The sequence below is a fragment of the Phodopus roborovskii genome, unplaced genomic scaffold (genome assembly GCF_943737965.1).
Source record: "Phodopus roborovskii unplaced genomic scaffold, PHOROB, whole genome shotgun sequence".
NCBI lineage: Eukaryota > Metazoa > Chordata > Mammalia > Rodentia > Cricetidae > Phodopus > Phodopus roborovskii.
The window spans coordinates 4,863,033-4,890,942 of NW_026125281.1; the positions used below are offsets into that span (position 1 = coordinate 4,863,033).

Sequence of the window (27,910 nt, forward strand, 5' to 3'; positions counted from 1 at the left end):
ATAAGCTGGCTGTGTGGATCGCTCAGAGGCCACAACAGCAACTGACAGGGGCTGTCCTGTGCGCCTCTCCATTCCCGTGCATCTCTCCATTCCTGAATACGTCTCCTATTTCCTCTCCCTTGCTCCCCTAACAGGAGGGGCTGGTCAGATACACTGAAATATGTGCATCCTAGTAGGACAGCCCAGGGAGGGAGATAAGAGGAAGCCGTTACACGCTACTGATTAAAAGACGGAACTCACAGAAACTCTCCTGGGTTATCCCTTTCAATTAGAAAGCCATGGAAAGAAATCCTCCCCAGTTCTCACTCCGTACCATGAAAAGAATGCCTGTCTAGTACATTTACCCAGTGAGCCAGGCTAAAATCTCAACTCCTGGACAGCTTCTTGACCTGAGGACCGAGGCTGTATACAGCAGGGGTCTGGGCAGAGCCACGAGAGACAAGGTAGCAGCAGTGGCCCTTTCCAAGGTTCCTGGAGGGGCTTGGCATCAAGGGTGTGTCAGGGTGCTGAGCCAGGTGGGTCCCTTCAACCTCTGACCTCTGGAGCGCCCCCCCCCCAGCTTAGAGATCTTACACTCTCTTGTGTCCATCTCTTTCTGGATCTGCCCCCATAATTCTGTCACCTGTTGCTTCCCTTTAAAGCAGATGCCACTGTGAGCCACCAGGTGGCAACATAATTCTAGTTTTGGCTCCAGTGAAGAGGCCTGACTCCCACAGGGAGGTCTTGAATAATGCTGGTGTTTGTCATGCTTGGCGTTTTAATTGTCTTCATGAGCTTGGATTATCGGCCACCCAAATCAATTCCAACAGGAAAGAAAGCAAATGCCAGACAAAATTAATGAAAGGGACAGGGCATATGGCAGCTGTTTACCTCTCTAGCCAAACACACTTAACAGGTAGGCAGGCAGCTCTCTGATCACAGCCAGTCATATAATAACACTTCGCAGGGCAGGCAGGGATGGCCAGCTGGGTGGATTATCTAGACCGACACTTACAGCTAGCTTCTTTGAAGCAGGTTTGGTAGTAATGATAGTTGCCTCTGTTCCACAGCTGTCCCGTAGGCCTGTAATTAAGGATGATAGGAACCATCTCCTCTGATGACCCCGCTCCTAGGAGGGCAGAGTCGCAAGCCCCATGGGAATGGCTCCTGCCTGGTCATTACGGGGCATGTGAACCTCGTTGGCAGGGGGAGCACACATTATGGGCTACAAATGAACCAGACAAGTTAACAGTCACGAGGAGCTGCGTCCTTGGGTGGACCCTGTCCCGAGTGCAGGCAAGGGTAAATGAATCCAGGAGGACAAAGTTCTCACGTCATGGTGATGACGACAACCACCAGCATCAGGGGCAACAGACAATCAAGAGCAGAGAGAAATAAATACATGTTTAGCTCTGCTTGTTTTCCCCTCTTAAATAGTGGGGGGGGGGCTTAGGAGAGAATGATGCCACCCACAGAGGGCTGGGTCTTCCTACATGAATTAATGCCTTTGCCTCCCTTTCCTTTAAAACCTCAGCATCTCCAGGATCTGAGCAACGGGTTCTGGACAGGCTTAACAAGGCCCAGTGTGTCCTGCGGCCAAACCCTCACTCGGGAATGAGTCTAGCGGATCATCCTGGTGACAGCGTGTTGATTTACACACGTTGCCACATCCTGGGCAGGCCTCTCTCTCAGTGCTGGCAACCCCACTGTCTCCATCCCTCTCACGAATGGCCGTTTTCACGTCCCTCCTCCTCCCTTGCAGGGAGCTGGATGCGACCCTTCTCAAAGGCTGCTGTACTCTTGGGGCCGTACTTGGATGTCATGGGACGACACCCTGTCCATCTCATCAGGGTCACTCCTCCGAACGGTTCCCGACACGCAAGGCCATCTTGCCCTCCGTGCCCAGTTAAGGAATTCCCCTGCCTACCACTGCTCAAGACCGCAGTGACAAAGCACTCCAACGTGCCTCCCATGCACCTCCCAGTGTGTGCCAGACTCCACCTCCTCAGCAAGGGCTCCGAGGCGGCACAGGCTGAGGCCTTCCGAGCAGGCCTTGACAACTTGCTTTTCTTGGTTTTCTATGAGGACACGGGAGTGACACAGGTCTGCCTGCTGGACCACCGGGACGCGGCTAGCTGATGGTCACAGCGCTCCCCTGTGCACAGCCCTGGTTGCCTTACCGAGGCTCCCCAGGACCTGGAGGAGGTGGCTATGCACCAGCCGTAACTGCCAGGCCTGATATAAAGTTCACCGGATACCCTAGAACTGAATCACAGGAGTTGATTGTGAGCAGCCTGGTGTGGTCATTGGGAACTGAACGCGGGTCCTTTGCAAGAGTGCTATGTGCTACTTGCTCCAAGCTACTGACCCGTCTTTCCAGCTCATGTGTGCACGCTTTATTTAATGCTGTGGGCCACGTCACCGAGTCTGTCCTATACACAAGGAACTGAATCTCCTGTTAAGTGCTTTGTCAGTGGAAGGGCTCCCTGCTCTCAGCAGCACAAGGTACACACACACACACACACACACACACACACACACACACACACCAGCCACGATGGCAGGTGGTGAGGACCAGGGAGCTATCCCACCCATTGCCCTCGAGCGGTGAGTACCGGTCATGACTAGCTTGGCCACCGCTCATTCTCACGGTGCATTAATCACAGGCTGGCTGTCTGTCCACAGGAGTCAGAGCACTTTGCAGGCCGTGTGCAACAGCTAGGCTGTGATGGATGTCAACCGTCAGGACTGGAGAAGCAAAACTTAAGACAGATGGCGATTTAAGTAACAGACCAGAGACGGCAGCAGAGGTACTCTGTTCATAGCATCTCCTCCTTGTGCCACAGCAACCAACGGCCACCGTGCTACACAGAGAGGGACAGTGAAGGCACGCCGATAAGGAGATGATCCCTCACCTGCTTGGCAGAGAAAGGATCAAGCGTGGCTCATGTAGTACAGAGTCTGAAACAGTGGTCCTGCACATTACCTCCTGGGGACGGTTGAGAGTACACCCTTCCGGCCTGGTTTGCTTGCACAGGCAGACCTGCAATCTTAGCTACTCGCTGATGACATGGAGGGTGTAGTTCAGCCATTCTGGAGGGGCCAAAGGCTCTGCATTTCTAGGTACTGTCTAGATCGTGACCTATGGCCTTCACCTCCACTCACGCCAGTAAGATATGTGAATCCTGTGGGCAAGACGTTTGTCAGCCTTCCAATCAGAGGGAGAGGCTATGTGGCTAGCTCCCTGGTGCTGAAACGTGGCTTCAAGGCCCCGAAGAGCCTTCATTCCCTGTGGAGCTTAAATAGGAGGCTGTTCTGCCAGTCCAGCAACTGACAAGCCGAATGGAGCGCAGACACGGTGCCACATGCAGCAGATGGCACTCTGTGCATTTCCAGTAAGCTGTCAGGTGGCCTGAATGGAAATCTCCCCGGGGCCTCCCTCAGTTTCCCAGCTTGAGAAATGCAGTCATTTAAAAGATTCCCTTCCAGAAAGAAGGTGATAGAAGCTCCTAGCCTCTATCATTTTATGAAGGTGGCCGTGGTTCTCAAAGTTCAGGGCTGTGTGTATGGGCACCTCTGGCAGCTCTTAAGGACACTGTTCGAATGTCCCAGAATGCATGGGCCCAAGATTCAGTTAAATAGATGCCATGAGAAAATGTGTGTGTGTGTGTGTGGGGGGGATTCACAGGTCATTTTTGTGGGCAGCATGTAATACCAGACTACCCCACAGTCCTTCCAAAGCATCATCCATCATCTATGGTGTACCCTGAGGCTGACATTACATTTCATGACTCATTACGGGCACATGCTTGTAATTCTAGCCTAGGAGACTAGCCTAGGAGACTAGGAGACTAGGAGGCAGGGAAATTGAGAATGATGGTCCAGCTTGGGCTATGTAGGTTTGAGAGGGCTCCATTGCAGTGTGTGGTAAGCCCGAGGGGATTCCAGAAGTTATGACATCCAGAGACTGCCCCTGCTGGTGAGGAAATACAGAGGCAGTGTTTTGGTTTGGCTCTACAGGTTTCTTGACTTCTACCTCTGGACATTTCTAAGTCTTTGCTATTCTCATTTCCTGACTACCCACTGAGTGTTACGCAGGACACATCCAATCACATCTTGAGCTGAGAAATAGGTCAACTTAGTAAGGGGAAAGTTTCTCAATCAGAGATGTATTTTTGGCCACAAGTAAAAACAAAACAAAAAACCCCCAACAACTTAGCATTATATTTCAAGCATGCAAAACGAGAACAAAAGGCCGGGAGCCCTTTTCCTTCTGCTGTGTTACACTTGAGACAGCACGCCACCTCAGTCCCTGCAGCTCGGCTCTGAGTAGCGTGGCTGCAAACCCCCCCACCCCCACCCCCCCACCCTCGAAATTTGCGCAGCTGCACTGCCTTGGACTAATGCGGTCTCAAGCTGAGAACTGTCCTCAATGTGTCGGGTGCATTCCAAAGGCAGTCTTTGCATGTTCACAGGGTGGAAAGGCCTACCACCCACGTGCATGCACCCTCCTAACAGGCTCAGCTGTCCTCGGAAGATGGGCTAGCTTCCCAGGACAGGAGGTGCCAGCACAGACAGGAACAAAATAAAAAAACAACCAAACAAAAACAAACAAAACAAAACAAAAAAAAACCCTTGCTTGTTTTATAGTTAGGACCAAAGATCAAAAAACGCGAAGACTCAAGGGGATGGGGTGGGCAACGGGCATTGAAAAATCTCACGAAAGCATGTATGATCGGTCCCCAACAAAGTCACCTGGTGAAGAAAACGGAGGGAGGAAGAGGGTGAAAGGGCTGTCCCCAAGGCTGTGACAGGGGCGTGCTGTCCCGGGGAAGAAGATACATGGCGGAGTAGACTTGAAAGTGTGCGTGTTTGCAGCGCGCTTACGCCTGTGTGCGAATATGAGCGTGGAGGTCCAACGTGGACACCAGATGTCTTCTTTCTTGGCTGATTTCCACCTTACCTTTTGAGACAGGGTCTCTCTGAGCTGGAGCTCATTGATTTGGCTAGGCTAACTGGTTGCAAGCTCCGAGGATCCCGTTGTCTCTGCTTCCGGAGCAGGGGGTTTACAGGTACACGCTGCTGCCACACCTGGCTTCCTCCATGCGTGCCCGGCATCCCAACCTTACACCGTTGAAGCACATATTTAACTGAACTAGGGGGCTTCTTAGCCTGCTTTACCACCCTGTCTATGGCTGGTCTGATGGGGAGCCTGACGAAGAATGATGGACATGTGCACGAAGGTATGCGTCTACATATTTTAATACTTTGATTTCTATCTCTTCCCTTGCCAGATGAGGAATAGAAGATCTAGGATCTGGGATGATGGCACCTGAAGGTGCCTCCAGAATCCTTTTCCTTCCCTCTCCTCCCCTCCCCTCCCCTTCCCCAACCCTGCCTTGGAACACCTGAGGCATTTGGGAATCCTGATGCCCAGACCCAACCCTCACATCTTCTGTTGAGGGTCTTCTTGAATGTGGAACTCAGTAATAGGAAGCTGTCATGTTTTTAGTTCACTGTTCCCTCCAAAAGCTGCTAGAACCTTGGAGAGCTTAAAAAGTCTCTCTCTCTCTCTCTCTCTATATATATATATATATGTGTATGTATGTATGTATATATGTATGTATGTATGTTTGTATGGATATGTATGTATGTATGGATGGATATGTATGTATGGATATGTATGTATGTATATATGTATGTATATATGTATGTATATATATGTATGTATGTATATGTATGTATGTATATGTATGTATGTATGTGTATGTATGTATATATGTATGTATATGTATGTATGTATGTGTATGTATGTATGTATGTATGTGTATGTGTGTATGTATATATATGTATGTATGTATATGTATGTATGTATATGTATGTATGTATGTATATGTATGTACGTATATGTATGTATGTATATGTATGTATGTATATGTATGTATGTATGTATATGTATGTATGTATATGTATGTATGTATGTATGTGTATGTATGTATGTATATGTATGTATGTATGTGTATGTATGTATATATGTATGTATGTATGTATATATGTATGTATATATATGTATGTATGTATATATGTATGTATATGTATGTATGTATGTATATGTATGTATGTGTATGTATGTATGTATATATATGTATGTATATGTATATATGTATGTGTATGTATGTATGTATATATGTATGTATATATATGTATGTATGTATATGTATGTATGTATATGTATGTATGTATATATGTATGTATGTGTATGTATGTATATATGTATGTATATGTATGTATGTATGTGTATGTGTGTATGTATATATATGTATGTATATGTATGTATGTATGTGTATGTATGTATGTATATGTATGTATGTATGTATATGTATGTATGTATATGTAAGTATGCATGTATGATATGGAGGAAGCTACAAGGTCTGAAATAGAGACACGGCAGTAGAACAGAACAGTATGGCACTTCTGAATAAGGGAGTGAGGAGCCAGTCTGTGAGGATGGGTGTTGTGACTTGGCCCCTGCCCAATAACCGGCATGGATTAGCAGCAGAGAGTGTGATTTGCAGGTCCCCCAGTCCCCACCAAACCCTCCATCTGGCCTCCCCGAGCAAAGACGTCCTCCAGAATCCCCCTTTCCTCAACCTTTCCCCAGCCCTGCTTCCCAACACGGGAGACATTCATGAAATCTGATGCCTAGAGCTGATCCTCTGGTACAGATTCAGAGCGGGACCCACAGTCCTGACTTCCGTCATACGTCCTAAGAGGTTCCAAAGTGAAGAATACGGGCCGAGAGCATACGGGTCTCACGGTGTCACCCCGTCCACACCGAACAGCCGGAGCACCCATTGTCCCTGCTCCTGCGCCTCACCGCTCCGCAGGCAGCCTTTGGATGCCATGGGTCTGACGTGTAGCTTTATGGCCTCTTGTTTAGCTGACATGATTGCTTCCACCCCAGATTCAGAATGCCACAGTGTAGACAGAGCCACTGGCGAATATGCCGGATATCTGTTTATCTCCCCAGTGGGAACCCAAGGGAGGTGGCAGCCCCTCTTCAAATTTTCAGAAGTTCTGAATGGACACAACATTAGGCAGGGAGCTCATTGTAGAGGGCGAGGGAGGGGGCAGGCTTCTGCATACATTTTCTTGGTTTATCCTGAAAGATGGAAAGTATAATCCCACTGTGTGCCCCATGGACAGAGAAGGGGATGCTCCAGGGAGTCCTCGGAGAGACTCTGGAGGGCAACTGTGCTCCTTGTAAAGCGACGTAACTAATGTGATTATAATGCCTAATGAACTGAAGCAAATCCAGTTCTGAACATCTTCATAGCTAATGAAAATTACATCTTTTCCCCCAAGATCTCCCACGTTCTCTGTAAATGAACAAAATGGGGGTGACTTCTCGTTTGTTCCTGAAAACAGATCTTGTGCCATTTTGTCAAGTTTTCTCATAAGACAAATGACGTCCCCTCCACTGGATTTCCCAGAGCCACCAGCATGGCTATGCAACGCACACTCTCTCCTCTAGAGGACATGCTACTCCCTTAGCAGGCTGTGCCCCTAACACAACCAGAGCCGCGCAAAGCTTCGACGGCAGAAAAACGTGAATTCCTAACTACGTGAGCAACATTTTTTTGAGTTCTCATGTGGTTGGTTGGGTTTTGTCGTCGTTGTCTAATTTTTAGAGTCTGTGGCTTGGGGGATTCTTGGGTTTTGTTGTTGTTTTGAGGCAGCATCTCCCTTTATAGATAGCCCTGGCTGTTGTAGACCAGGTTGACCTTGAACTCACAGAGACACCTGCCTCCGCTTCCTGAGTGCTAGGATCAAAGGTGTGCACCACCACTCCTGACCTAAGTTCCTTTTAAAATTGTTTAAAATTATATGTAGGTGTAGGGGCAGAGCGGATGATCACGTATTAATTTTCCACATTTCCTCTGCATGTGGGCCTCATCTGACTGACTTCGCGGTCTACCGCTTCGGCGCGGCTTTCCGGAGCTGAAGGCCATCACGTTGCCCCGCTAAGGTAAGCGGTGCACCGACAGGGAGTGCTTTAGTGTTGTGTCATCTGGCGTTGTTCCGAAGCACTGGGAGCCCTAGGAGGTAGCAGCTGAATCCACGAATGCATGGCATGAGTATTTCATGTCATAAACAGTGGCTTTGTGTAACACCCTTAAATAAGGAGCCAGCAGGATTTGTTTATCCGCATCTCTGGTAAAACCGTTAATGAACGACACTGCCCTATTTGTGGGGTCCAGGGAGCTTTCTGCCCGTGTAATAAATACGTAGGGATCTTAGAGCTGGAAGAGGGTTTTCCCAGTCCCAATCAACTGCCTGGTTTCCTTTATAAAAGCTAAACAATTCATACAAAATCATATTGCCTTTATTTCCTTTTCTCACACGTGGCTGGCTCTGAGCTCCAAGTGTGTAATTATCTTCAATTATAGCAATTATCTTAGCCTGGTTCTTCCTTCCCTTTCTGCAGCAACTCCAATTACAAGGTTTTCTTTCTTTCTTTTCTTTCTTTTTTTCCCACACTGTCTGAAGAAACTTTTATGCGTCTCTATTATAACTTCACTTTTCTGAGTCGAATTTTAACCTCCAGGTAATGCGAACGAAGCTTGATTTTGCGTGTGGTTCTGAGGACCGGATGTGGGCTGTGCATATGCTGGGCGAATGTTCCACACTGAGCTGCATATATGCCCAGCACCTTTTACTTAGTTGCTCAAGCTGGCCTTGAAAATTGCTCTGTGGCTTCGACAAGCCTTGAGCTGTGACCCTCCTGACTCAGCCTCCTATGTAACTATAACCGCAGCTTGAGCCACCAGGTTCAGCTGAAGCTTAAAAAAAAAAAAAAAAAAATCCTCCTTGGTTCTGGTGTTTGAGCCCAGGGCTACAGGCACGCTGAGGAAACACTCTCCGTTGGACACACAAATGTGTGATGACCAGTGTCTAAACACATTTAGCCAGGCTTGATGCACTCTGGAGGCTGACACAGGAGCATCCTTGCAGATTTGTATCCTGAGCTACATAGCGAGCTGAATGTCAGTCTTGGCTATATGGTTCTCAAAGATCCAAGACAATAGAACTTAACTAGGTTTCCCCTAAGGCTACGGGGAACTGTGCCACTCATGGTGAATAGTCATTTCTTTGGTTAGATTGCTGGTGTTCAACCTTGGTTATGTGTCAGAATAACTTGGGACACTCTATAAGATATGAGTGTCCAAGCCAAATGCCCCAAGGGACAGGGCTGGTCACTAAAAATGTTCCCAGGCACTGGAGTATGTAATGAGGGTTGAGGATCTTAGAGCTAAACTGTTCATTTATATTACTAAACTTTTCATTTCTTTTCTTTTTTCTGAGACAGGGTTTTTCTGTGTATCACTGGCTGTCCTGGAACTCACTTTGTAGACTGGGTTGGCCTTGAACTCGTAGCTCTCCCTGCCTCTGCCTCCTGAGTGCTGGGATTGAAGGTGTGCGCCACCTCCACACTGGCTGTCTAAATGTTTTCTTGGTGGTTGTTATTATTTCTTAGAGACTTATTTTTATTTTGTGTGTTTTGGTTTTCTGTGTGTGTGTGTGTGTGTGTGCACGCGCACACACACATGGTACTCTAGGAGGCTAGAAGAGAGTCCTGGATGCTCTGAAACTGGAGTGATGGTTGTGAGCATCCATATGGGTGCTGGGAACCAAACCTGGGTGCTTTGTGACAACTGGAAAACTCTGAGTTGCTGGGCCATCTCCCCAGTATCTTAAAACTCCTAACTAGCAAATGCCATTTCATCTCCAGTTGTTTCTCATGCTCCAAGAACACTGGCAAAAATAGGAAGAGACAGTGTAAGACATACAGTTCACCCAAACAGATCCTTACTGGCAATCCCACAAACTAATCGTTGCTCATACGCAGATGCTCTGTGGCTCATAATGGGGGACAGCTCAGTAAAACCCATCCAGAACAACGGAAGTATGTTAAGTGGTAAATGCATCGGATTATGTCTGGTTTACCAGACAGTGGTCCACGCAGTGATGGCTGTTTTCCTGTATCATCGCTCCTTGCCTAGGCTCTGATGGTACCCACCATCGAGAGAGCGTTGTACTCCATAGAACTAGCCTGGGAAGTGAAACAGATTTCCTATCTGAAATATCGATTCTGCTGAACACATCCAGCTTTCAAGGAAACAGCAAGTTGAATGATGTTCAGTTGAGCCATTCATTATAAATGGAGGATGCTCATATGCTTGAAGCCCCACCCCAAGCACAGCCTACATCAAGCCTGGCCCTTAGGAGGGCCGTCTAAGCTCATGGCACAAACGTTTAGAATCTCAACATAGGGATTTTCAACCATCCCCCCCCCCAATTCCTTTTAATTTCACATGTATGGGTGTTTTGCCTGCGTGCATGCCTGTGGACCACGCTTGGCCCTGGTGGAGGGCGGATCCCTTTCAACTGACATCACAGATGGTTGGGCGCTGACATGTAGGTACTGGGGACCAAATCTGCATCCTCTGCAAGAGTGTCCAGTGCTCTTAACCCCGAGCCAGCTCTCCAGTTCCCTTGAGCCACAATTTATCGCTGCTGGTCCTGCATACTTTTCTTATTTCCATTTTTCTGCATCATTTAAAACCCTAGTCGCAAAGTTATAAAGCTACTCCTAATTTGGCAGGTAAATTATAAGATATGTTCTAAGATAAAAATTTTCGACAAGAAATGTATTAAACCTTACGGCTTTCTATGGCTTCGCAGCTCGATTCTGCTGTTTTCTGGCTGTGTGTCAAAGCCGGCTAAAACACATTAGTTATTTATTCACTTGCAAAATGATCTATAGTCCTTAGAGGTAAAGAGTGTGCTAGAGATCAATAGAGTACCTTGATAATAAATAATGTTTCTTTATGCTTTAGGCCATCTGAGCTTTTCTATTGATCACCAGTGCTAAAGCGGACACCATGCTTTGTCCAGCCCAGCTTAATGAGCACTCACTGAGGGTTCACCCTCAGCCAGGTGAAGCCTGACATGGCTCCTTCTCCATGTCCATAACCATCCATGTGTTTTTCTACCTAGATTTTGGCCACATTGGGCATGCAGTCATCTTTGAATTTTCATACTGTTTCCTGGAATGATCACCCTTCAGGGTAGTGTATAGCAGGTTCTTCTTTATTTTACTGTCCTTTCAGAGCTGCCTTCCTTGACCAGCCTTCTGGCTGTGCAACTCAGCTACACTCAAAATTTTCTATCTTCTATTGCTATCTGAAAGTGTCCTATGTATCCGCCCTCTGTTTACTGTTGCATGTGTCCTGGAGTATGTGTAACCTTGCTGTTTGGCCCTGAAGCTCCAACGCTACCACCACAATGAGTGCATAGCTCTGCAGTTTTACCAATAACAGTGACAAATACAGACCGAGTTCTTTGAGCTAGGAACTACCGATGGCTGGTAATAAATGAGCGTGCTCAGTTGCAACTGTAACTCAGGGTTCTCGGTGCAATGCCCACATGTTGGGATTGTAATTAGCTCCACACTTCCAGCTCCCTTTGCAGAGACGCCACTTTGCATCCTGTGATTTTTTGACCTCTAGCTGGCTCTCAGCTTCTGCCAGAATGAGTTTCCATTCTGTGTAACTTGCTGTCTTGGCCATTTCTTTCAATTCCCAGCAGAAAGCAGAGAGATAAACCTGCCCTTCCAAAATGTTCAGTTGGCATCTTTCTAGAGTACTTATTGGAAATACACCATATACATTTGGCTAAGGGTCCTCAGTAAGCTAAGGTAAAGTTCTTGCTATTGTTTACTTCCATACATGGGTGGCTTTTGATGGGAACTTCGGGACAAAAACTATGTATTAAATATTAGTAGACCCATGACAGCCCAGGATTTTGTCTGTAACGGTATCCTTGTATTATTACCAACATGACCCTGAGGGTAGTAGTCGGGGAGTCAGATGCAGAATCTTCAGACTAATCTTTGGACATATGGCATAGACAGTCGGGCGCTACCACTATTTTGAGGCACTTCTGTTTAGACATCTTAAAGACTCTCACTTTCAACCACACTGGAAACACACATTTCAGCTTCCCACACATGCGTGGGTCTTTGCACGGCACTCAGATTCAGTGGTTCTCAACAGTGGGTCATGACACCCTTGACAGATCTCTATCTCCAAAAAATTTACATGAAAATTCACAACAACAGCAAAGTTACAGTTATGAAGTAGCAATAAGAATAATTCTATGATGGGGGGGTCACCATGACATAAGGAACTGTATTAGAAGGGTCACAGCATTAGGGAGGCTGAGGACCACTGAGAATTTAACCAGTAACTTCAGTGTTTCAAGCGTAGAAAAAAATTAATAACATTTAATAGTGTTAACAGAATCAGCTACGTTTGTACCTCATGAAGCATGCGTAGCTCAGTGTCCTTGGCCAGAGTAGAGCCCCAGTAAATCATGCTACCCCCTGCTGCTTCCCTTGCTGACTTAATGCAATCTTTTTCTACTCAAAACACACTTAAAGAAGAAATTTGCACCTTATCGCACTCAAGGCAATTGGATTCTGATATTATGGTTTATAATTTGAAACGAACGCACGTGAGAAATCATCGGATTTCTGCACATGTAGATTCTTTCAATATGCTGAATTCAGAACTAAATAGAGACTTCTCAATGGAGGAATCTAAAATGGCTGAAAGACACTTAAGAAAGTGCTCAACATCCTTAACAATCAGGGAAATGCAAATCAAAAGGACTCTGAGATACCTACCATCTGACTCTTGTCAGAATGTCTACAGTAAAAACACCAATGTTGTGGAGAAAGGAGACCATTCCTCCACTGCTGGTGGGAGTGCAAACTTGTACAGCCACTCTGGAAATCAGTATGGCAGTTCCTCAGGAAAATGGGAATCAGTCTACCACAAGATCAGCATAGGAATGACCCAGATCCCCTGAACATGGATGTTAATTGGAAGGACTGGGCAGTGTATAGGGCTCTGATAGTGCATCAGTATTTATCCCTAGTATAAGAATGGACTTCGGGAGCCCATTCCACATAGAGGGTTACTCTCTTAGCCTAGACACATGGGGAAGGGCCTAGGCCCTGCTCCAAATGATGTGACAGACTTTGAAGATCCCCATGGAAGGCCTCACCCTCCCTGGGGAGCAGAAAGGGGATGGGATAGAGGTAGGTAGGGACCAGGGGAGGAGGGGAGGGAGAGGGAACTGGGATTGACATGTAAAAAGGGCTTGTTTCAAATTTAAATAAAGAAATAGAAGATAAATCTACACGTATTTGTTTTGTAGCCTCCATGGCATGTATGTGGAGGCCACCTTGTAGGAATCATTGGTTCTTCCTTCCGCCTTGCAGGCTCCAGGGGCCAATCAATCTCAGGCTGTCAAGCATAGTGTCAGTGGTTTAACCACTGCACATCCTTCCCATCCCTCTACACACCGAGCTTGTAAAGGCAGTAGCTTGTTCTGAATCCCGTGAGTAGTCCTATCAGAGTGAGAAGGGGCACAAGTAGACATCATATTGTGTGTCCAGAGAGGATGTACTGGGCACTAGCTAGAATGTGCAAATACAACAGGAATCTGAGCCAACCGCAACTCTAGATCCCAACCCAAAGCTCTTGGTTGCTTCTACTTTATTGCTCTTCAGACGACTAAATGCCCAACACTCGTGCCTCCCCTTGTGTAGAGCGGTCTAACTAGGGGAAAATGTCAGACCGACTTTTGCACACGCGTCTTGTACAAGTGTCTGCAATGCCCTCCACGCACCACTTCCAAAGGCAGAGGGGCCGGAAAACAGAAGGCAACAAACTGTGGTCTTGTGACCTATGTATGAAACGACTCCTCAGGCCCATGTGTTTCAACACTTGGTCCCTAGCTGGTGGCACTGTTTTCGAAAGTCATGGGACCTTTAAGAGGTGGAGGCATGTTGTGGGAAGTAGGCCCTGGGGGGCACCCGGAGGTTTTGAAGTTCAGTGCCCCTCCTGCCCATTGTCTGCTCCTTGACTGAGGTAGCACCGTGTGCTCTTGCTACCTTTCCTTCTGGGCCACTGTACTAGCTGCTTCCTTCCGTGGTTGTGATAAAGTGCCGCTGCCAGACGCAGCTTAAGAAAGGTTTATTTTGGCTTAGCTCTCAAGGCAGAGAGGTGTTTATGATGGCGGAGAAGGCAGGCTGGCAGGAGCTGGGAGATCTCAGCGAACCAGGAGTGCGGCGGCGAATACATATACAGAACTCCCACCCACCCCCACCCCCGCCCACGAGCCTTCCCCAGTCCATACCCTTCCCAAGCAGTACCACCAACAGGGGGACCAGCGTTGAGACATTTGTCATTCAAGCCACCAGCCACCCAGCCACAATGGAATTCTGCCTTCTCAAACTGTGTGCCCGCACAAAATCTTGTCCCCCTCAAGTTAGTTTCTGTAGGACATTCAGGTCGAGTCCTTTCCCCAGGGATGGGACACCGAAGCTCATTCGGACACAGCCTTGGCTTTTCCTCTTACTTTACTCTCTATCATTTCCTTGTGTGTGTTATTTACGATCATGGCTGCTGTGTGGATACCCACTGAGGGCTGTCTTTCCAGCTTGCACCTCGTCTCCCAGGCTGGGCTGTCCACCAGTCTTCAGTGAAACATACTGGATTGAATCCTAGGTTACCCTAGTTCCTGCCTTTCTCAGCTTAACTCCCTATCTAATCCATCTTCAAACTCCTCAAGTCATCACCTTTCTTATGACTTTAAAGTTTATGTCTTCAACTTATCCTGGTCCTTGCATCCCTAGGGCTGAAGGCTCTGGTTCAAGCCACCAATGTGTTGGTGCTGAGGGACCCTTCTGGTCCCTACCTCATCCTGACAGACATCTTTAAATGTAGAGCTTGATCATAATACTTCACAGCTTAAGGCCTTTCATGCTCTCCCACTGCTCAGGAGATAACGCAAAGGAAACCATAAGCAACCCGCTAACTTCCTGAACATTCTGCCTTTTGCACATCCCTTTACCTCATCCTGCTTACTCATTGCCTGCCCCCCCACCCTACCCTGCACCCCAACCAGCCTGCCTCCATTTCCTGCATCTCTGGAAACTTCTTCAACCCACACTGGCTTTCCCCAGTTTGGGTCCACATTGCACCACAGCAGGGGAAGAAATCTACGATAAAGGTTACTGTGAGTGGCTTCTGCGCTTCCCTCTTTCACAACACCAAGATTTCTTATGCCCATATCTGTATGTGACACAGCCAGACTGTGTGGCAGCCCCTATCAGGCATCAAACCCAACTCCAGGAGGCAGCAGACACTGCAGCCTCCTCTCTGGTGGCACGAAGCCATCTTATCTCCCGTCACACGTGGTTAATCTTGTCGAATCTGGATCCTCTGGTTTGGGTTTTGTTTTAGTTTCTGTTTGCATAATCAGCTGGTAAGTATGGGGCCAGGCTTAAAGATAGGGTCCATTATTACTATTTCCCTAAAAGATTGTCGAGTAAGAGACATGAAACCATTCCCCGAACTTCAAATGTTATAGAGCTATTAGAACACAAAGGATCTCCTCAAATCAATCCTGCACAAGGCTGATTGCACACTTGTGTGTAGCTCTGTGCAGTGTGTGCATGGGTGTGCATATGTGGCTCTGCCTCATTCCCTTAAGTCAGGGTCCTCCACTGAGACGGGAACAAAGCTGGAGGCCAGCAAACCTTAACAATCCTCCTGCCTCCTCTCCTCACAGTGCTGGGTTTACTGGCACCCACGGCCATGCATGGCTTTTTATGTGGGTGCTAGGATCCAAAATCAGGTTCTCATAGGTGTAGAGCAAGTGCACTACCTACTGAGCCATCTTTCTGGCCCCCTATTTCCTACTGTTTATGGTGGAGGTTAAGGAGAAACTGACGATCACAGCATCACCCATAAAACCAGTGTGTGATAGTGCTCAAGGGGGACACAGATAGAAATGAGATCTTGACCCAGCCAAGTGTCCTGAGCCATTCACACACTCATGCACTCACACACACTCACTCATGCACTCACTCACTCACACACTCATGTGCTCACTCACACACACTCATGCACTCACACACACTCACTCATGCACTCACTCACACACACACTCATGCACTCACTTACTCACACACTCATGCACTCACACACACTCACTCATGTGCTCAGTCACACACACTCATGCACTCACACACTCACACATGCACTCACTCACACACACACTCATGTGCTCACTCACACACACTCATGCACTCACACACACTCACTCATGCACTCACACACACACTCACTCACACACACACTCATGCACTCACTCAAACATATTCATGTACTCACTTACACACTCATGCACTCACACACACACTCACTCACACACACACTCATGCACTCACACACACTCACTCATGCAGTCACTCACACACACACTCTTACACACACTCACACACTCAGTCACTCATGCACTCACACACACACTCATGCACTCACACACACACTCACTCACTCACTCACAAACACCAAGAGCCAGCTCTGAGTCCCTCAGCCACCAACTCAAGACAGTGAGATGATCTTAGCTTTGTGGACTCTGTCAGCTTTATCAAACATTTCATAGGTTTTCCTTTCTGAGTAATTCTGAATGTTAACGTTGATCAGTTTGGGCTTAAAACTGCCATGAGTGTTTTATAAGAAAGGTCGGTACGACAGACTGATGGGGTGGCAGGGTAACCCACCCAGGGACAGCACTATCCCTCTGCCACAGCAACCTCTACTCTATGCCTCCTCCTCATCATGCATTTGGATTAGAAAACGTGATTCTACAAAGTGAAGCTCTTTCCAATAAGCCAGGAGGGCACAGGTCGGACAACACCAACCCTAGTAGCCATGACGCAACACCCGCAATGTTGCAGCCAGCCAGTGAATGATTAGCCCTCTTTCTCACTTTTGTTGAAAGACGGGACTATATATATATATATATATATATATATATATATATATATATATATATATATATATATATTCTCTCTTTAACACTAAAAACAAAATGGTGTGGAGGAGCAGGAAAGAAGAAACGGTAAGATGGAGATTAGGCTTTGATAATCGGGCAGTAACAGAGTTGGAGCAGATGGAGCGAAGCCATTACTCAACACCACTCACTCTGGGTGTGGTGCATGTCTGGAATTCTAGCTCCCGGAGTTGGATGTAGGAGGATCAGGAACTTATGGTCAGTTGTTGCTACACAGTATATCTGTGGCCAGTCTGGACTATTTGAATCCTGTCTCAACATGGGAAGGGGGAGGAGAAGGTAGGGAAGGGAGACGGCCTCTGAAGGGGACAAAATTCTATAATTTTCCAAAGGGCTAATTACTTACTGTGAGAATCCTGTAGTGTGTAAGAATGAGCATTTACATTTTACCACTTACCTGAAACGTAGGGAAGGAAAACACTCACCCCACTGACAGATGGCTTCCATCTGGGTAGTTTCAAACAGATCTCAACATACGCACTTAATACAAAGTGTTAGGACTGAAAACTTCATGCTGTCCAGGGATCCTAGAGATCTAATCCCAGGTACTTGTATCTAAAAATTATTTACCATCCTTGTGGTCTAATTTAGTGTATTTGCAGAGTTTATCAGGGTAAACGCCTCTTACTCAGGCTCATCATTCTATATGCCACTTCTGGTTTTGTAAACACACGTCAAGAATATGGAATTCCCCCTTAAAGGCATATAAATAGACTCACCAGATTTAGAATATGAAGCCCAGATGGCCTACCAGTATCAACAAAAGCACTTTCCTTGCCAGCATGAAGTTTACAAACCAGAAATCCCTGTCGGGCCCGCAGAGCAGACAAAGAAGTACTGTGTTAGGTGCTCCATGACATGGTCCACAAAACATTATTTTAAAAACAAACACTGGATGTTCAGAACGAACTCTATCACAAGGCCTTGAACCCTCCCAGAAGACTGACCTGCACGCCCCCGCGTTCCACTGAGAAAGGGCAGTAGGGGTAGAATAAGCAGACACAAACCCCTCAGCAACAATACCCCTGTGCTGGGTGGCTTTGAATCTCTAACTGGAAGTCCCCTTTTCTTTCTGAAACCCTGAGTTGCTGGGATTCAATATCTGTGTGGTTGCCGACAGCCTACTAACCGTCAACGCCATAGAGTAGCCACGAGGCGATTGTTGGTGAGAAGGAACTCCCACCAAATGGGCTGGTGAGCTGGGTCCTACAGCTTCAGACAGCGCCCCCCTCCCCCGCCTCCTCCCTGTCACCAACTGTGGCTTGGAGAGGTGCAAGCTGAATCTCTTAATCACTCTGTCTCAAGGACTTTCTGCAGCCACCGGAAGGACTGAATGAATGCTCAATGTCTGACAGTGGAAGGGGAAGGCTCTCCGGGCAGCCCACGCATTTCTGGAAGTGGTGGTTTGGGTGAACCAGGGTTAGGGTTAGTTTCAGAGACCCCCCCACCACACGGCATCTGTTTTAGAGGCTTAAAATTTCCATCATTATAAAAGGTAGACCCCCTTAGTGAATTTGCTGTAACTCTACAGTATGTATTCACGTGTTGTGTGTAGACTGGTGTCTATGTACACATGTGTGCAGACATATCTATCCCTGCCAAAGGCCATAAGGTAACATCAGGTCTTCTGTGTCTCTCTGCCTCACTCTCTTGAGGCAGGGTTTCTCAGTGACCTTGGAGCTGGCTGTTTTGGCTGTGCAGAAGGCCAGCAAACCCCAGTGAGCTGTCTCCAAGCCACCCTTCAGCATTGAGATCGTCACAGGTGCACGTGTAGCTGCACCAGACTTTTCTCATCTGGTGCTGGGGAGTCCAAACTCAGACCCTCACACTTGTACAGAAAATGCTCTGCCCATGCGTCTCTGGCCCTCTGTGCATTTCTTACTAGCCTTTGATGTTTTATTCAATCCAAAACAGGCAGACTTTTCCACCCATATCACTAATTAGGTATTCTAGCTGCCAGACAAATAACCTCCGCTCAATACGATGCACAGGATTTGTGTGCTGTTCATGGATCAATCTGGAACTATGTGGGCCTTAAGAGGTTTGATGAAAATACTTACAATAGTGAACTAAATCAATATAAAGGTTTATTAAGGTCACAGGGTTTGAAACGAGTTCTTACTCATCATGAAAGACCTTTAATAGTTTGGGGGATGAAATGCCATATTTTATTGTTTCTGGTTCTTTCCTGGGTTGACCCGTTATGTGTTAGCGCACACTGCCGCCAAACTTCACGTGGGTGACAGTCCCTGGCCCTGAACGGAGCTACACATGCACTCAGAGGCAATCTTCCACGCATCTATGATCATGCTAGATGGGAATATTGCATGACACTTGACTTCTGTGAGTACTGTTTAGTGGGGGCTCGTCTGATACTTTTTAAAAAGAGAGCAGGTAAGAATTTGGATAAAGACCTGGTTGTTAATACATCTGAGAAAAGGTTAACAGTTTCCAGGCACAATCTGCCAAGTGCTTTGGCACTAGGAGAAAGGTTAAGGTAAAAAAGAACGTGACATTTGGAGGGACCTGACATGCGGCGGTCTCTTATTGTTAACACAGATCGCCAAAACCTAAAACGCAAGGGGTAGCACAGGGTGGAGGAAATAACGGGCATTTCACACACAGCCATGGTACCACCGTATGACTTGCCGCCACTGGCTTGAGGAAGTTTATGTTCTCAAAGCCCACAGCGATTCAATGGTCATTTCCCTGCCAATCAATGTTTATGCAAAACCTTCCCCAAACAAGACCGTTCATCTTACTCTTCAGTGAACTGGCAGGCCACAGCAGAGAATGTTATTATAGCATTGTGTCTCTTAGAGAGACGCCAAGCACTCTACTCTGACTGACGCTGTACTACAAACAGGGGCATCTAAAGCCTAAAAATATCCTCCAGGTGGACAAGCACATTTTCTTTCTTTTTTCTAGTACTAGTGACTTGCTCTTTCAAAGTCTGAAAATAACAACTAGTTGTGATTCCCAGAAATACTGTCATTTACTTCCGTGAATGCCATGTGAAAAGACACTTCACGGAATGGGTTTGTCTGCTGCTGCCCTGTTCAATGAATACTTCTTTGGGTATTAGAACTCTGTTAAACAGCCATGTGACGGCGGGGTGGGTTTTAAACGAACACCGAGGGTCAACCAACCTTTTTGGAAAACAGTTGAGTTCAAGCCAAATTAATTCTGAACGTTGCTAGCGGTGCTTGAACGTACGCACTGGTAGGTGTAAATTTTATCTGCTGTGATGGAAGAAATGAATAAAGACAGAACTTCAAAACTGATGAGTCTGCCAAGTAACAACATCCTAGTGCCCGGAGGCACAATGGAAGGAAAAGTAAGGTACTTTAACGGAATGTAGACATTCTTGGGAAATCTCTTTATGGTAAAAATAAGAATAAAGGGAGAAATGTCATTGCTTTCTGACTGACATTTCAAAACCAGTATGGATCTCACTACCATGCAATATTTAAAGAGAACATAAGTAGCATAGAGATTTGCAAAGACATTTCAGGTTGTCATTCATCTGAAGAGGCGACTCCTCAGACAGAAAACTCCAGAGCTGGCATGGACAGGGTAGTGGTGTTGTTAGCACAGTTTTACGCATTTTCCTTTAGTAAAATGACTATCTCAGTGGACGTTAGGATTTCCTCTCCACTGATTACGCCTCATATCCGATTATAATTTTTATGAGGCTACCTGTCTTTAATCAATCATCCATTATACACACACATATATAGTAATAAGGTAACTGTATTTGATGGATCCTAAGAACGACATATATAATAATAAGGTAACTGTATTTGATGGATCCTAAGAATGGTAAGATTTGAGCTGGGGTTACAGCTCAGCGGAAGAGCATCCATCGCTCTGCCTGTGTGAGGCCCTGGGTTCAATCACACACACTTGTGATTTGGGGGCTGGGGGGATGGCTCAGGGGTTAAGAGCACTTGCTGCTCTCGCAGAGGACCAAGGTTCAAAGTTCCCAGCACCCAGTTGGGGGATAAGAACCACCTGTGACTCCGGGACCCAGGCATGTGGTACCTGCTTTGCCTCCCAGCACACATGTAGTGCGTGGACGTGTGCAGGCAACACGCTCATATACAGAAAATAAAAATGAATACATTATAACAGACATAAACACCATTCCAACATTCCAAAGTCTTTCCTGGGATTCATTAAAAGCGTGTACTCTGACTTCCAGGGCTAAATTTTTTGTGAGCCTTCATGTCGTATATTTAAATGTTTTGTAATACATAAGAAAAGGCGTAAAATTTTGTGGGTTTTATTTTGGGTATATCATTGTTAACTATATTGTCAAATTTATTTTAAAACAAACTTTATCTGTTATATTTTGAGTTTTTCCTTACTTAAAAAGTAATGTGCTAAAATTTGTTTTTTTAAAAAAGTAATATGTTTTTAATTTTATTTTAAATCTATTTTGTAACAGGATACATAACTTGCCAACTTAAAATATCTTTTGGAAAGATTTGCTTTACATGCATGGGTTTTGCCTATGTGTCTGTCTGTGCTACATACGTGCCTGGCACCTGAGGGGGGAGGGAGAGGGCCTTGGAACTAGGTGGTTGTGAGCTGCCATAAGCAGCTGGAAACTGTACCTGCCTGCCAGAGCAGCCAGCGGTTACTGGGCAGTCCGTCCCTCCAGCCCCAATAAATACTTCTGAAATGGCAATGATGGTACATACTTTTTGTTTGGGAACTAAGGATGTAGTTTTCAAGCTATATTTAATATGTCACCATACTAAAATAGATAAAAAGTTGTTTATAATAACTACCATCATGGTTTCTTGAATTTGGACACAAATACTGAACTGACAAAAAAAAAAAAAAAAAAAAAAAAAAAGACAAAAAAAACTTTTTTTGCATGTAGTTAGTAATAAAGTAATCCAGCAAAAAGTTTTTAGCACCCATACGTGTGCGTTCATGCACGCGCACACACACACACCCTGTCAATTTCCTCTGACAAGTTTATACATAAATATAATGCATTCTGGTCCCTCTCTCACCTTCCACCCTTTACGAGTGCCTTTTTTCATATCCATGCTTTTGTGATGTTTGGTTTTGGAGACAGGGTTTCTCTGTGTAGCCCGGGCTGTCCTGGAACTTGCTCTGTAGAGCAGTCTGGCCTCGAACTCAGAGATCCGCCACCCCTGCGTCCTGAGTGCACCACCATTACCCAGTCACATTTCTGTGCTTTACCTTGTGACGTGTTGAGTTTAATCAGGGCCATCTGTGCTACAGTGGGCTTTGAACTGTCCGTTGGAGCCTGGTGGGCTCACCTGTGGGAACACTAGGGAAGAAGACAATGGTGTCTCTCCCTGAGAGTTGCCAGGCAGCAGGGTGGGTTGTGGTTTTGTGTGCCCGCCCCCTGACCTATGTGTCTTCCTCTGTGGTCTATGATTGATGACAGGCGTGGCTGGAGCAAGGCCCAGTGCAAACATTTCTAAATGCGGTGATGGCTGATGGGTGAGTTATGACTTATCTGAAATTTGTTTATACTGTGTTTTATTACAGTCTCCTCAGTATCATGAGAACAGCGTACAATTCTGAGCACATGGCTGCAGAGAGTGATGTTTGTTAACGTTGACATACATCCATTGTATGTGTAAAGAAACCACATGTAAGGAACACAGAAAACGGAGATGGGAATTTTGAATGCTTACACAGAACCTAAGCTTTAAGTGTGCTTTCTCATCGGACCTTCTCTGATGACATATTCTAAAACACCTTTCTCAAACATTATTATTATTATTTTTTATTATCTTATCACTTCACTTGTCAATTCTTTAAACAGAAGTTGGGTTTGAACCATGTTGGTGCTGTGTGACGGGTACAACTCCTGGACATGCTGAATCCCAATTAGTTTTGTGGAGCACCCTGCTAGAAGTACTCACGCTCTGGGCCCAGGCACATTATAAGAAATTGCATAGGGTGAAGGGGAGGGAAGGACGATGGCATCCTGAGAACATGGGGCAGGAGGAAAATCAGGCTGGCATGCTCTGCCACTGACAGCATTTCCTGGGACTGCACCATGGACCTGGGGATTTCTGTCAGGTTTTGGAGGATACCTCAGAGCTCACGCAACACACACACACACACACACACACACACACACACACACACACACACAAAGCAGAGCTGAACGGTTCAGGAGCTCAGGGATGAGGACAGTGTGTGCACATTTCCCTGTGGCTCACATCTACTGAGGTCCCGCATCTTCTAGCAGCAGAGCCAAAATTGCTACCTAAAAGACCATGGAAAAATTTTGGTCGCAAAATTGGGAACAGTTGTTTCTCCTGGGAATGCTTGCTTGTTTGGGTTTAGGATATAATTAATCATGAGTCAATGAAAGCAGTTCCCTTTCAAACTGTTCATTAAATAAAATCTGTTTCTATCGCAGCCACCGGAAAGGGTCCCGTAGCATCCATCTGTACCCTAACGGCCCTCCTCCTCCCTTTCATTTCCTCATTTCAGTCCTGCCATGCTTTCCTTTCCTTGTGGTCCATCTGGGACAGGGGATGTTATCAACAGTCGCCGGTTTATAAAGACACAGAGAGCTTAGAAATAATCCAGTTCTATCGGGCACATTTCACAGATGAGAAACTCCAGATCCCAGTGGCTGTCGTTTCAAAGTCTGCAAGGCAGGGATCCTAAGAGGAGTTTATGATGTTTAGTTAGCGTACGGTTGCCTCCATGTCAAGAGACTCTCTTTTCTCTCTCGTCCCTAAGATGGCCCCGTCCAGGAGATGCCGATAAACACTTATCCCCACCAGAAAGAGACTCTCCAGCCAATGCCTTATTTCAGAGAGTCACAAGAAAATTCTGAGAACTCTTCAAACAAGTGAATCAACTTAATCCTCTCTTAACTTATATCTGCAAAGCGTATCTGTTTATAGATTAAAAACCTCTCTCTTTTCCTTCGGGGAATTGCATTGAGTTTCTCTCCATTTAGTTTGATGCTGGCTGCTGGGTTGCTTTTATTATGTTTAGGTATGCTCCTGTTATCCCTGATCTCTCCAATACCTTTATCAAGCCCGGATTCTACAGCTGTTGTTGGGTGGCAGTGCTGACTCTGCTCTTGCCACCCTGACTCTTAGACTCTCTGAACTTCTGTTTCATCTTCAGTAAAATGGGTATCCTAATAATCAAATGCGGTAGCTATGCAGATAGAAGTTTAGGACCTCAGTGCTCACCCTGCCCCATGGTGTGGCCCTTTCCTGGAGCCACGACGTGTCTGTTACAGGAAAATGCACCATTCAGACTTTGTTGTATCTTCCCTTCATACCCACATCTGTTCACAGTGGACAAGGATGACTTACACCAATGGTCACACAAGACCCTTAGTCTCCCCCGTTTAAGACAAGTGTAGCTAGCCAGTTTATACTGGTTTCTTTTGGGTGCCATGGATGCCAGCGTGATGGGCCACCAGACTCTCTGTAGACAACCTTGCTATCCAAGGAGCACCTCCACAGACCTCCTGACAAAGGCAGAAGCAGCTGGCGCAGCTCTCTAAGAGTCCTGGATAATGGCATACATCATGCCCACAGCAGTCCTTTACTCAATTGTTACAAATAACAACATTTATATTTAAAGCAGGTAAACTAAATGTATCAACTGGGAACAAGGGAGTTACTTTTCTTGGTCTCTTTGTTTCTAGGCCCCAAACCCTGTCACACTAATGCACTCCTTTATTTTTTTTTTTTGTCTAAGTTTATGTATTATCATCATTATTATTTATTACCGTGGTGTGTAGTTCTAAGGATTAAATGTAGGGTCCTCAGGTACACGAGACATTTATGCTATCACAGAGCTTCAGCTCCTGCCCTCATTCTATATATCATAACCACAAAATAAAAAACAAATATTTAAAAACACATCTTTAAACTAATTCTGGCAAGTCTGAAAACAAGAAAACAAATAATTTGCATGAGTCCTGTCACCGGCAGTCAAGTAAAAGATGGGCCTTAGCTGCGTAAGATGAATCTTTACATAGGCGACCTCAAAAAGTCCTGGAGGACTGGCAGTGCCCTGAGGACCCAGCACTATGAGAACTGCACATTTAGAGGTCTCCTGACTTAAAACATGCAGTAGCTGGGGATTATTTCAAGGGGGGCACTCTTCTAGATATAAGGCAAGTCTGGGGGATGAGGAACAATCATTGCAAGCTTGAGGACAAGCTCTAAGTTTGGGCCTGGCCTCAGCTCAAGTCTGTATTTCTACCCCAGCAGGGTCCAGTCCAGACTGCAGAGACATGGACCATTCCCTTCTACTCTTGGCGCCTTCACAGTTTTGAGTACTGTGTGTGTGTAGTATGTATGTGTGTGCGTGTGTGTGCGTGCGTGCGTGTGTGCGTGCGTGCGTGCGTGTGTGCGTGCGTGTGCGCGTGCGTGCGTGCGTGCGTGTGTGCGTGCATGCGTGCGTGCGTGTGTGTGTGCGTGCGTGCGTGTGTGTGCGTGCGTGTGTGGAGGGGGGGCACCCTCGCCATGCATCTCTTACTCTCTGCTCACCTTTAAGTGTGCATTCTCTCTTATACTGGGGGCACATGATTGTTTCCACAAGCTTCAGGGTAACATTACTGGCAACGATGTACAAGGGGGCAGCGTCAAAGGCTGTCTGGAACATGCTGGATGTGTCTCTAAGTTTCTATGACTGCAGTTCTCGAAGCTGCAGTGTTGAGGTGGGCCCACTCCCCCGCCCCCCACCCGTAAGAACCTTTCCGCGTAATCCATGCATAATGCAGTGTGAAGAAAGGGACCAAGGAAAACGTTTCTCCAAACTATAACTCGCATCTTGGTAATGAGGAGCTATTAAAATATACTTTAAAAAAGAAAAACCCCTAAGCTGATGTGTTTCTTAGAATTCTGAGGTTTCCCACTGCTCTGCTATTTTCCCATTCCGTACGCACGGCAGAGATTGCTGCCAAGACTACTACAGTGAGCAAACAATGTCTTCTCTGTCAGGGCAGGGAGTCAATAGTATCACAAAATTCTCCTCTAATGTACAGCCTGCACTCCCCCACAAGCCAGAGGAGACCAGCCAGGGGTGGGAGAGGGGGAGGGGGAGGGGGAGGACAGAGCAGGGCTCTCCCCTGGCCAATCTGAAGCTGCTTTCCAGAGCACCAGGGGAGGACCATCTAACCAGAGAAAGCTGACAAGCAGATTTTTATTCTGGTTGTATATTGTTTCATCCCTGGGATATGAGCACACAGAGACTTTTGTAAGGAAAAAGAAGGAAGTGCTTCGTCATGCAAAAACCTCAGGGCTTGGTGAAAAATAGCCTTTTGCTACAAACTAAACAGCAACAGAGGAACTTGGTAGAAGTTTGTGTTAAGACACTAGGAGCTGAGTCACAAGCCACAAAGCGAGTATGGGCTCTATCGCTTCCCAAGCTTAGCCTTGGCGTCTGTTGGCTAAGCTCTTGATTCATAGAGGAAGAGCCTGGAGCTATCTACGCCCCTGGGTACATAAGACAAGGCTGGCCCACTCCTCTAGGGTCTCAAGGGCTGTCTATGTGTCCCCCCACAGCTTCCCTGTAGAAGCGGAATAAGGACATGATCTTCCAAAATGAGGCATGCAGAAAGCATTTTGCATGGATCAATGAAAGGCTTACTCGGTGTGCGTTTGCAGAAAAGAACAGAGATTTCTTAAAACTTATTTGTTGTCTTAGCTGGCGCAAAGTATAACGGTCTAAGACCCCCCCCCCCGCCCCATGGTATGTACAGAACATACTTTATTATTTGACCTTTAATCAGAATCACTCAACTCTTTCATCATAAAGGAATGGATGCTATTTTCAGTCTAAACACAGCCTGCTTTCTTCCCTCTTTTCCCACACACTTGCTGACCGGTGCCATGATCTCCCAGGGCGAGAGGCTGTTCTCTGGGTGACACATTTAGCAAGGCCGCAGGAAGCAGCGACAGCCTCCCTTTCTTCTCTCCCTCCCCCCCCCCCTTCACTCACAAAGTCCTAGTCTGCCCCAGGCTAGACAATCAAACCTCTGTGCAGTTCTACTGCCGTCTGAAAATGCTCCCTTCTTCCCACAACGGCAATATTTACCTTGGAGAAGTGGTTGTCCAAAAGAGGATTTCTAAGTTCTGGTAATGTGTTCCCGTTCCGATGAGGCTATAGGAGATTCCCTCTCCTTTCTTGGCCTGCAACCAAAAAGAAAAGAAAGAATGTTGGGGGGCAGGGAAGGCATGACGGCAGGCTGTGAAAGACACTTGCCAGCTTACTGTAAAAACCCTGGCCTGTTTTACCAGACATGGAGCTTTGCGTTCCTCTCCAAAGGCATTCAACTTCTAAGCAGGCAAAAGCCACCTACAGCAGGAAACATCTATGACTTTTCCCCCTCTGAAATAACAGCCACACTATAAATCAATTTACTTGTTTTTTTTTTTCCCTCAAAGTCTTCCCAGTTTGTGACAGTAAATCTGTAGGTTACTGTAGTACAATTAACATCAAGTGGCTGTTATCGACATCTGTGATAGAACACAGGATTTACACGAAAGGAACACTCATACTTTTTGGCATGGTGAGCTGTGACTCGATTCTGAAAGTTTCTGACCGAAAGGAAGCTGTGGTGGTGTGGCGTGGACATTGAGACCCCCAAGGGCTCGAGGATCTAATCCTTCATCATGCCCATGCATGAGAAGGATGTTCAGAATTGGGGACAACTCCCAGGACACGCCACCAAGCATCCCCACTCATGGGCTCCCACATCCTGGAGCGGGTCTTGTCTACTTCTGCCCAGCCCTTCTTCCCCCTCTGCTTCACTTGGGTACTCAGTGTCTAGTTTTATCTTTTAAGATATTTACTTCTGTGTATGCCTGGGCATCTCTGTATCATGCGGGCGGGGGCCCAGGGGAGGCAGGGGGAAGTGTTGGGGCCCCTTGAGCTGGAGTCACAGGAAGTT

General features: G+C 46.5%; 1 protein-coding gene across 1 annotated transcript in view; it reads right to left on the minus strand.

Moving 5' to 3' along the window:
• The window catches only part of Pag1 (phosphoprotein membrane anchor with glycosphingolipid microdomains 1), a 103,712-nt gene that overhangs the window by 12,525 nt on the left and 63,277 nt on the right, over positions 1–27,910 (minus strand). The window contains exon 2 of the mRNA XM_051196728.1: positions 27,055–27,149. The gene's annotated coding sequence lies outside the window, so the exon portion shown is untranslated. The remainder of the gene's footprint in view (positions 1–27,054; positions 27,150–27,910) is intronic.